This window comes from Lichenostomus cassidix, chromosome 4, assembly GCF_008360975.1.
Source record: "Lichenostomus cassidix isolate B80296 chromosome 4, HeHo_3.0, whole genome shotgun sequence".
Taxonomy (NCBI): Eukaryota; Metazoa; Chordata; class Aves; order Passeriformes; family Meliphagidae; genus Lichenostomus; species Lichenostomus cassidix.
In genome coordinates this window covers 11382687-11397268 of record NC_139484.1, presented here as the reverse complement: position 1 = coordinate 11397268, position 14582 = coordinate 11382687, and positions in this window count along the sequence as shown.

Here is a 14582-nt window from a genome sequence, read left to right as displayed (position 1 = left end):
CGCAAGCGCAGCGCCGCCTCCCGCCCCTCGCAGAAGCACCCGCCCGGCCGGAAGTGCGGCCGGCCCGGCACGTGCCGCGGGAGCGAGGCGCGGCGCGAGACTGCCCCCCCCTGCCCTTCCCTCACGCGGATCCCTCGCGGTTTCCCGCCTCGGGGCGCCGCGCGCTGCCTGAGGGGGATGGCGGGAGGCGCCGAGCGGGACGCGCCCGGCGGGACACACGGGGCTCGGACTCCCCTCAGCCTGGCCTCCCGTCGCCCTCACGGCGCCCATCGTGCTTCAGCGACCCAGCGCTGAGCGGGACGTGCCCTCGGGAAGCAGTCTGCGGGAAGCAACGCGGTGTGGAAACGGCGTGGTAATTATCGCGGTGGTAAAAATGGCTCTGCACGCCCAGGGCTGTGGAGCGTCTTGGGTCTGTGGAGTGCTTCCAGAAGGGAAACCCCAGGGAGGTGGTGGCGTTTAGCTCTCTGGAGACATTCCAAACTCACCTCGATGCTTCCTGTGCCACCTGCTCCAGGTGACCCTGCCTTGGCAGGGGGTTGGACTGTGTGATCTCCGGAGATCCCTCCCAATCCTAACCGAAAATTCTGTTTCTCTGGGAAATAGGTGTGAAACTCATTGATTACAAGTATGAATTCCAGTGGTGTGTCTCCACTTACACACTGTGCTGAGGTTTGAAGGTAACTGGTTGAAAAGAACGGGTAAAAGCATGGATCAGGACAGGAAACCATCAACAGTGAAATTTACAATGTACATTTCCCTGCTGTGAAGTGCATTGACCAGATACAGTTTCCTTACTGACACTAACGAAACAAACCAAGGAATTGGCCAACACAAGCTGGTTTCACACCTTGGGAGTCCCCCCCTGTGCAAATAAAAATGTAGTACTTGTGTGTTGTTTTTTCTCCTTACCAAATGAAAATGTACAAAAGTACCAAAATTGATAAGGGACACTGTCAGTTTCTCATAGGAATGCATGAAGCTACATTTTTGGCATTGACAGTGGTAATTTAACAACACAAACTTTTCTACTGAACATGTAGGTTTTGGGTGGATATCACAGCCATTGGTTCAGTAAAAACTTTAGAGAGGTCCAAAGTGCAAATCTTTGGGATGACGTTTCCCAAACGTCATCCCAAATTAGTAACCAAATTAGTTTCAACTTAATCATATTGCCACACTCTTAGTCAGTAAGAAAATGCCACCATTTCTGTATTGAAGGGACAACCTCTCACGTAGGGAAAGCACTGATAACCTGTTTGCATGAGCAGCCCCTTTCTGGGGTCACTGCTATCCTTTCTGTAACAGCAGATCAGTTTTTCAACAGCATACAGAGATTAATTTGCAGTTTTGCTTGAGGGAGAAAGGTATTTTCAGTGCAGATGAAAGGAACAGAGTTCTGTGAGAGGGATGACATGAGCAGCAGCATTGTGTTAATGAGGGCATTCCTACAGTGAGATATGCCTTTGCTCCTTAGATATTTAGTGGTATCTTTGAGAAAAAATGCAGCTATGTTAAAAGCACATACATTTAGTGCCACTGACTGCTATGGTTTTGCTGGTCCTCAGTAAAAATAATGCATTTGCTAAAAGCCACTGTGACTTTGAGAGCAGGACTGGTGTTCAGGTTACCTGGTGAGTTTTCCTTTGGCTTTGGGGTCCCCATCCCCACCCATGTGTTCTTGCTCTTTTTAAAGTAAGAGGTTGAATTATCTCTGGAGTTATTTATAGGCCAGACAAAATGAGCCCTCTTGTTACACTGGGATTAACACTGCTAATCTGTGTTTTGGCATCCTGGAGAACACAGAGGTCAGCTCTTGGGCATAGCTGGCAAATAAGTGCATCAGCAGTGTGCACTGAGCTGCACTTGTGAGCATGTAGTGGCTGCAGGGCTAGCTGGTCTCCTGTCAGGAATCTCTAGGAGCCACGCCACTGCTCCCTTACCATGCTCCACAGCACATTTCACTTCAGGCTTGGCACCAAATGGGCTTTTCCTGTGGGATGCCAGCATGTCTTCATGTTAAGGATTTCCTTTTGTTTAAGTACAGGTCAAGGAAGTTCAATAATAGGATTTTGGCAACTCACTTAAAAATACAGTCCAGACCCTCCAAGGAGGTAACTGAGTGATACTTTTGAATATGTGAATAGGCCCCCTCTCTTTGATTTAAATCCTTACCTGAGTAGAAAAACATTTTGACATTTCTAGAAGCTATATTAATTTCCAAAAAGGAAGTGTTGGGAGTTTTCTTTCACTGAAGGTGTGAAACCCACAAACTCTACTCTCCCTTACTGAGATGAAACCTCTCCTTTGGTTCAAGGTATGATTTGGTCTCCTGCATCTGCAAAGTGTGCAGCAAACCCCACCTATTTAATGCAACATGTGCTTGGCAGTGTGACAAAGAGATCAGAAAGGTGTTTGCACTATGTAAAAAAAAATCCAGAAAACACATTTTAATACCTTTAAAGTACCCACAAACAGTTTTTTTCTGGCTGATGTAAAACAGTAGATGGTCTGAATAAAAATCTGGTGACAAAGAACAGAAATGCAATTACTGAAGTGAGGAGAGATCAGCTACAAAGGTGGAGAAAATGGGGAATCATAATGCAGAGAGTACACTAAGTCTGAAATATCAGTGAACATTCAGGGTGGGGATGATGGCCTATATAATTGTTTTTTTGTTAAACCTTCAACTTGATGAATCATGAAATCATAGGAGATACTCAGATTTCATTAGAAAAAAATAAAAAAGGAACAGTGTGACAGTGGAGCCAATACTGAACTTTCACTGCATGAAAACAAAGTCCCAGTCACCTGCTGTGGATGTCTCCGCAACAATGTTGGAACGTTTTGTGTTCTTCCTTTTAAAGTAGTAGTGTAACGACAAATCTATATGGCATATAAGTGATCCACTTCCTGGTTCTGTTCAGTGCATAGCACACATCTTGAAGGTTCTGTCCCAGTTAGTGCCACAAGAGCAGGTCCAGAGTGGTTTTTAATTCAGCAGTAACTGTGTTCTCCGTATCCAGACTGTGACAGGCACTGCTTGTGTCAGAGGGTGCACCCATGACTTTACTGCTGAGTACTGAAAATCTGGGTTCCCCTGACTCATGGCCCACAGCTGGCCTTGAGCAGCTGCCTCACCTCAGAACTCAGGTCCTGTCTGGGAGAGCAGAGTAGGGCAGCTTTGAGGAGACTGACTCACCTCCATGTTCTCATCTATAAAATCAGTGTAGTGTCTTGCTATGCGACTGTAAAACACTTTAGAGGCTTATGGAGGAAAACTCTAGCTGAGAACACTGCTTGAACATGAAACACCAGCTATTTCATGTGCGCTTGGAGCGTGAAACGTGATGGTTTAATCCCCTTTAAACTGCTGAATAGTACAAATGCCGGTGCCTTGATTACTGTTTATCAAGCGTTTCTCTGCTCACGTCTCTCCCTACTCTTTCCTCTGTACAATACATAAATTGGTTTTATATCAATCCCATGAGGGTAAAACAACTTCCTGCAAAAATGTTTAAAATCCCTTACAGAAAGTATTCATTAAGGCAAAAGAGAAGTGGAAAACTTCCTTTGTGTGGGTGTTGTTTTGGAAATGTCTCTTTCTGCTTCTGGATAAACTCTTTTCATCCTAATTACCCAAACTGAGTGTTAGAAGCAAAAGAAAAAAGTTCTAATTTTATAGAACTGTGGGGTTTTTTTATATTAAAACATTGAAAGAAATTGGTAATAGAGGCTCTCAAGTGTTCTTCAATTACTGCAGTAATTTTTTTTTGTCTTATTTGAATATGTGAGGGTTATTTTCTATTTTGTATTAATTCAGTAATGTGAACAAAGCACTGTCAGAGAGCAGGTTTGCCCAATAAGCTCTTTTAATTCATTTTCCCCTCTTATCGCTTCATTGTTGCCTGTTTTGCTTCTGGTCCCCTGACAGCCGTGAGAAACATCATTTTACACATTTAAGGAGCTGTACAATCTATCTCAGTAAATCCTGTGCCTTGGTTTTGTACTGCTGACCCTGATGGAGTCTGTTTTGGGCACAGTTACTGAAACCACACAAAATGTTTATGATGAGCTAAAAGCTAAGAAAACCCCAGGAGACAACTGGTTTGGGTTTGGGTTTGCATTTTTTCTCGGATGAAGTCATATCCCAGCTTCATATCTCAGAGGCAGGAGTAGTAATGAAAGGCTCTTTTGCTTTGCTTAATTATATATACAAAATTGCAGAAAGAGCTTGGTATGTTGTGAAACATCTTGGCATGGAAAATATGTTGACATGGAGGGAATAAAAGACAAAGAAAAAACTGGAATCACTTGGAGCAGAGAGGTGGTACAAATCACCCAGAAAGCAAGTGCATCCTCTGAAGGCTGCTCTGGGTTGGAAGGTCTGAGCAGCCCTGGAGGCTCTGTTTTGACCTTGTGAACAGAGACAAATTTTCATTCCTTTCAGTTTCTATCATCTCCGCTAATCAGGAAACCGACAAATGGAGCTGTGGAAAACAACTCAGTTGCTGATTTCCAACTTTAAAATGGAAACAAACTGAGGAGCCAGCTGGTGAAAATATTCAAGGTGCAAATAGCTGACATCAGCTTTGGTGACACTCAGCGCAGCTCTCACTGATCCTGAGGTCAAGAGTCTTTTATTGCAACATGAGATTCAGTCATTTGTACTACAGCCAGTGCTGGGACCAAACAAAATATAAATTCTTTGTTGAGATGACAACACTTGGCCAGTTCAAAACAGTGAGGCAAAGTGGGGAAGACGTAAAGGCAAATGTGCTTGTGAGAGTCCTTGGTAGAATCTGAGGGGAAGGAATTGGAAAGAGCTTATAACTGGCTCAGAATTGTTTGCATCTGACCTGGTAAATTGCTTTACATTAATAATAGTCTGTTTCCTTTCTGGAACAGAACAGTGTTCTGTGTTTGTGCTGATGACCAGGACTCTGACTTCATTTGATAGGGTAATATGTTCCTACTCACTCTGTGAGAGCACTCTGAGATCTCTGTATTTGGCCTCTTGCAGTTGGACTCAGGATCCCTGCCTTCAGTTGTCCAGGTTCCTGGTCATTCCCAGCTCACCATCAGTCTAGTTGCTTTCATTCTTTCTTAGAAACAGGGCCTGATCTCACCCTTGCTGTAACTACTTACTTTTGCAGTCCTAAAAATGCCTAAGGAGTTTCTTTGATAGAAATGCTGTGTGCTCTGTGCAGCCTTTTTAAGGAAGGCTGCAATCCCAACTTATTTAATGAATAAGCCCTACAAAGTTGTTCTCTTCCTTGAAAAAGTTGCCCATGTGACTAAAACACGTGGCCTTTCTCAGCAATTCCTAATCGCAGCACATGCTTTATAAAGGGCCTGCTGACAGTACACAGAGATCTGGCTGGTGGCAGAGTGTTCCCTTCCTGAAAGCTAAACTTTGTTACAAGAAAACTAAAATGCCCAAATTCCAACACTAATACTTCTTTGCTGCTTCTGCAACTGCTTTTGAGATCAAAAGGACAAAAGGTGAAGGTCAAGCACAAGTGATCAGCCTGAATGGTATCCTAATTCCAGCGGCGTACAGATTAGACTGTGGCATCCTTTGTTTAAGTACTTTTGAGCACTAAATATGTTACTTTATGGTGCAAAAAAATATTCAAGTATCATTGAAAACTCCCAGAGCCATTGATACACTACAAAATTACTTGTAGCACTGAAAAGTCTTGGAAGAGCCACAGGCATTGAGGTTCAAGAAATAATTTTATGTTGAAGATTTTTCTTATACCCTATTTGCAGAGGTAGATTTTACTGTTGAGAGTTGTTCTGTAAAATGAGCCTTTTTCTCCCTTAGGTGTATTTTTTGAGTCTTAGAGAACTGCAAAAATATCTCTGGTCATTAGTCCTTATGCTAAAAATACTTAGTTCTTGATATAGTCTTAAAAGCTTCAAGAGAAGGGAAAAAGCTCCCTGGAACTGAGAGCCTGGGAAGAAAGAATGTCTTTTGGGTCGCAAGTGAACACTCTGTGTGCTGCTGCATGTTAAATTACAATGACTGGAGATGTCATTGCTGGCTGACTCCTACCTTTAAAAGCCCACTTATAAATACTGTTATGTTGCTTATAAATTGTTTCATTTTGCAGACAGGTTCTTTCCATTCATAAGCTGTCAGCTGAGAGTGCATTTCAAATACAGTGGAGGTATGAACTCTTTCATTTTTGTTTTGTTTGGTTAGAAAAACTTTTGCGAGTTGTTCAGCCAATGCCATTTGCATCCAGGCTAAGGAAAGGGAAGAATTTTGTCAAGTGTCATTGGAAGTTATGTGCCACAACAAAATTAGTGGGAAAGATGGAGGAAAGAGAATTGCTGCAAGTTCCTGCCAGATCTAAGTGGATACAGAAGTACTGTAATAAGTGTTCATGATTTTGCTGTAGCCTTTCCTGCAATAGGCTGTCAATTGTTCCGCAATGCGAACGATGGAGGCAGGGCTGTTGCATACCCTGGTGACTGTCATCCCACGCTTGGCAGCCCAAGTGCATAGGAAATGGCATAGGTGAGTCTTGGGCACGAGATAGGAGTAACTTTATGTCCTTGATAAGAGAGACAATTATTAGGGGAAGAGCTATGTTGGATCTCTGGTAATTTCCTTTGATGTAAGGGCTGTTGGGTACTAGACGTTGGTCAGTGTTTCTCAATGTTTACTGCTAAAAAGACAGGAATAATTTGTCTAAATCTACAGGAGAGAAAATTTAAACTAGACAGTGGGAAAATCTTTTCTGTAATTAGAGTAAGGAGTCAATAGAAGAAACACATTAAAAGCAGTATCCCTATCAAAAAGATTGTGGAAGCTTTAAATTTTTCAATGTTTTATTGATTCTTTTTAAAGGCTAAATAGATAAGTATCTGCTCAGAAAAGATTGAAGTTGAATTGTAAGTACACATAGTGGAGCTGAGTAGTTCATCTGAACTCAGTATTTACACATATGCACTCACGACAAGAAAACTCTGCCTCAGTGGAACTTGATGTGACCTGTAACAGAGATGTTAGGAACTTAAGAATTGATGGTTCCAGCCCGCAGTGTGCTGGCTGCTTTCATTTACTGTTTTGTTCATCTGTGCTTGATTGGAATGGGCCTGCAAACTGCTGTAATGTGGATTTTACTGAGGACATTATTTCAAGTTTTGTTGCAAAGTCAATATAGTAGTATAGGTTAGCTTACAAAACACATGAAAACTAGATTTAAGGATAAAAGAAAAAACTACTTGTGTGGCAGAAGGACCTGCATTGGACTATAAATCAAGATTTGTGATGGGATATATTTGGAAAAGGGGACTGTGAACTAAACCCAGCAAAAGTGTGAAATGTTTTCCAAGTTCACTTTTTAAGTTGGCTAGGAAGTTTAAAGATGATTGAAACAATCTGACAAGCTTTCAAGACATACACATTTTTTCAGAGCATGCGTTGGCTTTCCAATGCCAATAAAATTGTGTAATCAGTTTTAAAAAATCCTATCTGCATTTTTTCTGGGTTTTTTTCTCAGTTTACAATTGCAATAACAATTTCTCTGCAGGGTCCTGGCCCATCATTTCCTTCTAGCCTTTGATTAGTCTGTAGGAAATGCTTACACCTACTTACTTCTGTTTAAACAGAACTGTCACAAATAATAGTAGTGCTTGTAATCTTTACAAAGGGTGATGAATTCAGACTTGCAGTGTCCTTGAGAGGAGATTAGTAAAAGCAATACAATGAGCCATGAAAAAAACCTGGGCAATGCCCACATAAATGTGGTTTTTGCTGACAAGGGCAGAAAGAACCAGAAAGGCAGGAGTTCTTGAGACTACACCCAGCAGACCTGGCCGTCCAGGGTGAGGGATTTAGCAATCGTGAGCTATTCCTACAGACCTCCCAATCCATGTGCACCACCAGAGGGACATCAGCATGGACAGCGAGTGAGGAGAGGAATAACCGAGGTTTGGTACAGGTGATTATCTTGTGCGAGCAAGGGGGAGATTCTAGAGACAGCCCAGCTATGCACTGAGCTAAGTCCAGGTTTGGCAGTGAGATCTGGCAGTGATGAAAACGTGGAATATGTCAGCTGATACCTCAAACATTTGCCACTGCCTGTAGTGATTAAATTCTGGGGCCTTACATTCAATCCAGCGTAGCAGGACTGGTTCAGACGTGAGCTTAATTAAATCACTGCGGTGTGCACACTGCTCAAGCAGTTTCTGAACTGATTTAATTAAATCAATCAAGGCAGAGTCTGTATTCAAACTCTTGCTCAAGTACTTCATCTGTGATCAAAGACATAATTTCTCCCTACTCCCTGTGTGCCATGAGTATCCCTGGATGTAGCAGGGCATTCATGTTTATTTGTTGCTATCCTGCCCTATATCAAACTCAAATGTTTAGAAAATAAATCAACCAAGTGCCACTTTCATATCTAAAGCAGCCTTATCTGTTAAGCTAGTATGTGTTTGCATTGCTATATGAAAACCCAGTAAAACGCTATAGGAGGAAATTTGGTAAAGCTTGGACTGGACGATGTTGATAAGTCCTGGTATTGGTATATAAACCACAAATAAGATAAAATTATTTATTTAGTATGCTCTGTATTTGTATTCCAAAAAAAAGGTGGCTAGTTAAACCCAAAAGCAGACAGTTTAAACTGCTTCTGGGAAAAAGATGTAACTATACAACGGCAGACAGACATAGATATACATAGAAACAATTTTATCTATGTATGTAATACTGGACTAACCTGTAAAACCTTTTGCCATCAAGGTCATGGAGCTTAATAGCTCAGGTGGATGCAAAGGAGACATCTACTTTGATAACAAGAAGGCTCACAATTACCTCAAGCAGCTTGATTGATTATTCAGTAAAGTGCAGTATTAACTTTAATGCTTCATTCCAGGTGACAGAAAAGGTGGTTTTATCATTTTGATATCTATTGTTTACTTTTTCTTTTTTAGCATCTGGTGTAGTGCACTTTCAAAGTCTGGATGAGTCAGTTACCAAATTATGCTTCACACAGCAATATATTCTAATATTGTTACGTAAATAGTGTGGTTTACCTAAGCAGCTCATCTGTCTGCAGAACACGTATCTGTGCATGCTAGAATTTTCAAGCAGTATTAAGATGTAAACTTTTTTTTTAAAAAAAGCAGTTCATTTATTTAAAAACAAAACCTGTTAGTAGGATTTGTCTTATGTGGAGGGAAATAATGTTATTGTTTCTTAGCTTTCTCATGTTTGATAGCATTTGAGAAATGAGAAAAATTGTCCCAGTTGTGCTTCATTTCATTTGAATTCATTGATTCAGTAAGTGTAATTCCCAAAAGCATTTCCAAGCCTCACTGTCATTATGAAGCCAGACACTTTTCAGTTAATAATTCTGGAGTTATGTGGGAATGAAGAACACTTGCTGTGACCTAAGAAAGCAGAACCTTCCTACATTTCCTCCTGCTTGTTTCCATCACCAAGAGGTGCTTACTGATGGTAGTATCTATGGTTAAATATCTCTTTTTCTAATGTATATTCAGCTGGGAATACATAATTCCTTAGATAAGGTACCAAAATCTCTCTCGAGCTGGGCTTCTGCCAGCCTTAACTGCTTCCATTTGTGAACACTCTGCTTTGCATATAAAATGCTTTAGGACATGGAAGAATACAGAACCTAGATTATCTTAGCATAGGCTTGCTACAGAAGGCACCTGTGTCTACCAGAAAATGTCTACCACATTATGATGCACTTCATTTAACAACTGTGTGGCTGAAGTCACAGCTTCATGCTATGACTTCTGAGTAGTCTACAAAAATGGGATCCAATCTTTTATTCTTGCAGGACCCATTTACAAAGGCCAAATGACTCTGTGGGATGTTCTGTACATTTTAGATATTGGTACAGAAGTTTGCAAGTTGCCTTTTCTTTCAGAGGGAAGGAAAATAATTATTTCTTCTAATGCTGTGTAACTGTTGTGTAATATGGAAGTTTGTCTGAGGAGCTAACTTGCCTTTTTGCAATGGTACCAGCTCAGCTCTTTGAGAAAGGGAAGATCAAATCATGAACTTAAATATTTCCATATCTGTGGGAACAAGTGTGCATGAAGTACAGAAATCAATAGCAGCATACACTGAAACCCTGCATGCCAGAAAACAATTGAGGACAGCTAAGTGCAGCACATATTTTCTTCTTTTACTCTGCAACTGTGGCTGGGCTTCAGAGCTACATTCTATTATCAAATGAAATCATTGCTTATCTCAAATGAGGTTACATTGCACAAACTGGTGACAAACGAGCCCATAAATGTGGTTTTGGCAGTCGGAAACAGTGTCACTGCTAACCAATGACAGGAGCCTGAGAGGGGTTGCACTGTTTGCCCACAAATTTCATCGTAGGCTCTTACCACAGCACGAAGCTGGGGTTTGCCATTTCTTATCATCGTGTGGGCACAGAAAGGAGAGCAAGTGTATCCTTCTGCCTCAGCTTAGACAGTTTCTGGGGCTCAGCTTATGCCCTGGTGTGCCTTCGGAGCTCTGATGATCGTATCCATCTGCAGGTATCAACATATTCGATACACAGATGCTCAGCTGGGCATTCTGAGAGTCACAACAGAGATGGAACCGCAGTGATGACTGAGAGGCCAGAGCATGTGCTGCACCCATCCATCCCAGTGAGTCTGATGGCACGTGGCTGTCCCACCCTCCCTGTGACCCTGGGACAGAAGGGGAATAGCATTAGCAGCAAATGGTCTTTAGCTGGCATCCTTCAGCTAAAGCCTATGAGGAGGCAAAAAATCCTGCTACAAAGGGTACCAGCCTGATAAACAACCACCACAATGCCCTGGTCTGATGTGAGCATGAATCTTCTGCTGAGCTGTGCTCCTCAGTTGTTCCCCGAATGTGCTCTGTCTCTGAAAAAATGCATGTGCAGCATCATTAAAAGCAGGATGCAAACTTGGCTGTCATTGATGAAGTAGATAAAGAACGGCTTGATGTTCTTTGAAGTACAGAGCACACAGCATGTCTGAGGGTATAGAATAAATTGCCCAGTATATTCTAGAGGAGAAACAATATGTCATGTTATTAAAGACTCAACTAATGCACAAAAGAGCAGGCTTAAGGTGGCAGACTCAACTTGGCATTATCATTTCTTAGGTTTTCCCTCTCCAGGTGGCATATATAATTATATTATTGTTGCAGGACACAGTGGGGATTTCACTGTTGATTATTATAATTCCCAGAGTAAATATCCATAATAAATCTCAATCTCTCTCTTTTTTTTTTTTTTTTGGCTTTTCAGGAGGGGTTGGGCTCAAGACATCCTTACCCTGAAACTCCATGACCTTTATCACTTAGCTCAACAACAGCTTGTCTAAGTGTCTGCTTTTAATTGATAGAAAGTTAAAAGAAGGTTTCAAGTCTGCATAAGGCGGGCAAATGTGCAACATTATTTTAAGACAGAAATTACTACTTGACCTCCTGTGAACCATTTCTACTTTGAACAAAGAAGATTGATGTCTCTGGTGTGTCTCTCTCAGCTGGCATTAATGCACACACTCGCTTCTGTTAGACTGTTTTTTGTTTCCTTGACTGCTATCCTAGTAACAAGGAAAGCTCCCTTTGCCCAGCCAGGCTAACAATGATTAAACCAGACAGCACATCTCAAACTTCTTCTCTTCTTCTGCCTGCTCAAGTGGAGAATTAAGCTGTGTTCACAAATATAATTCCAGCCATTTTTTTTGTATCCTTGTACACCAGTCAATGTTAAGCAACTCCAGGAAAAAAGGCAGAAACAATAAAACAAAAATACAAAGAACAGCTTAATACTACAGTAAGCAATTTAAACAGCTGTCTTGGTTTATCCTGCCCACAACACAATGTTTTCTTCATTCCCCAGCAGGCATCTCTTCCAAAAAGAAAAGTAAACCTTTGTTAGAGCCTACCAATTGGGCAGAGATGAATTAAGTTGGAAAATATTTTCTTCATTTGTTTCACATTTGAATTATAAGGCTTTATTTGCCTTTTATGCTACTGTGAGGTTTGTGTTTATATAAATTCATGTTTTCAATTTGCAGACATTAATTTTGTACAGACACTATACATAAATGGAGACTTGTTACTATTTGCAGACTTAAGGATTCTTAGTGGCTTCAAAACCAGTTCTTCTTCACAATGCAAATGGCAAAGAAAATATCAGACATCCCTAAGAAAATCATTGAAACTGAAAAGATTAGATGCCTGTTCTTCATATATAGGAAGTACAAAATGCTCAGGTTTCCACAAATGTTACATTCGTTTTAAGTCACTCAGATAGGAAGAGTTCCTTAAACAAAGGGAAGGAAATTTATGTGTCTGTAAAAACTCACATCAGTCTTAGAGGCCTAGCCCAGTTTGCTGTTAACTCATCCAACATTCTTGGTTTATTTTTCCCATTCCTCCAACTTCTATGTTTCCATTGCCAATTTTTTTAGTGAAGCCTTTTGGAGAAGGAGCATAATTTCTCATATGGCGCGGGCACATAGCTTCTTGAGTCATTCTGGAAATTAATGGATGGAGACAGCAGCCCTGCAGCTGAAAGTAAAGATCTTGGGGTTATCAGAACTAGTAATTCCATAGCTTCATCTCAGTTCTTCTAAGACTCCAGTCCGAGTAACTTGCACAAAAAATGGGGGAGTAAACAAGGAAACAGGTGGGAAGAGTGATGCCATGCTACCTCAGAGGGATGAATTGCCTGTTGTCTGGCTTTGCAGAGGAACCTTTGGGTAACCAGTGCTCAGGGTAAGGTGGAAAAGAGAAGTCCTTGTGTGTTTGAAGGCAGACAGAGGAGCCAGAGCTGCTGCCCTGTGTGCCTGAGGCCTTCATCCTCCTGCAGGGTTGATAATGCCTTTTGATACATGCAACAAATCCAGTGAGCCCCTCCTGGGACAGCAGTGTTAAGGTAGCCAGAGATACAAGCCAGTACCTTCCCTGCACGGGGCTCTTCCATCCCAGTGATGGCACAGTTACTGCAGACCTCAAAACACCCCTGGCATGCACTGTTATGGGCATTTCTCATCCATCTCTGATGAAGTTAACGAAATCCACACCCTGCCATAGACCAGTGTGAGGCTTTAGAGTATAGCTATGCAAGTTTGCAGTAGCAGTATCTAGTATCTACTTGATTATTTCCAAAAATTATATTTCCATACGGATCCTGCTTCCAGTTCTTACTCTTGAGGCATGTCTCTGTGCCTGACTTGTCTGTGAACTCCATCGGGGAAAGCAATACTGTGGTTGCACTTCTGAGACACTGCCTGCTGATGCAAGCCTGAACACGACTCCCTAGGTTCAGTTTGGGCAGAAAGGGAGCAACAGCATTGCAAAACATGCCTGCTGATAAATTCTGGAAGTATGTTTGTTTTCATGTCACCCAGTTTCCTTAAAATAAGTTGACAGTGCAATGATAGGAGGTTTCAATCTGACTCCCCTCAAGCCTGTGTCTACCCACTGTGCCCAAATCAAACTGGTCCAGTTGCCTCTGGAAGACCCCACGGCACTGACTGCAGCAAGCTTTCAGCAGGGCACCTAAAAGGGGACAGTCAGTGGCTGGCTCATTCCCTGTACAAATGAGGTGCTCTGACAGGACGTAGTGCAGGTTGGAAGGAGACAGTCCAAACCTCTGTAGTTTACGCTGTAACTTACAGTGAGTTGGGCTGCCCCACTAAGTTGTGGTGCCTCTATTTCTTTAGAAACTCCCCATGAGGAAGGCAGTGCGTATCCTGCGCCACGAGGTCCCAGAAATTATTAAGAGAGTTGAGTTACCCATCACGGGTCTCTCTAAATTGATACTTCCCAAAATAACTTGATTTCAAAGGCTTAAAAACAAACGCACACACAAAATTTGTTTATTCCCAGATAGATGAACCAAACTTTTCTCTACACTCCAAAGTCCTTTCTAGAACAGAATTTCTTCCACGTTGCCTTTTCATCAAAACATATTTGGTTTGTTTAAAGTGGTGTGTTTCAATGTGTGTGTCTCTTGAGCCCCATCTACTTCAGATCCAGCAAGGGTATCAGTGTCCCCTGTGGGTCAGCATCATAATTTTTTTTACATGCTGTGACAAGCAATCTCTTCTGTAATATTCTGGTCCAATTTTTACTGGGCTATTTAATCTCAGCTTTTTTTAAATTGAGTGTCCTGTAAAAGGAAACTGCGTTAAAGAGAGAGCAATAAATGCTTCATTCAGTGTGCTTGGTCAAAATAGCTCACTGAGTCTTGGAATGAAAAGACCCTTGTCCATAACAACACAGACACAATTACAAGCACAGACAGGATGGTTTTGGCTAGAAGGAAAAAATGCATTGAGGAGGAAGGTTATCAGCAAATGGAGGAGGAGGGTGAAATCTCTCAGTGGTAGGGCAAGCAGTTTGGTAATAAACACAGTTTGGAAGTGTGGAAGAGATGGGAGGTCAGAAGTGCCTAAGTGGGACTGCAAAGTGAACCTCCCATCTTCCTAAGGAAACCACTTCCTCTTGCTGCCTTCCTGTCTCCCTTGAGAGAATATTTAGGATAACTCCTCAAAGAAGCATTCCAAGGAGAAAACTCCATCACTTGTCACTAGCT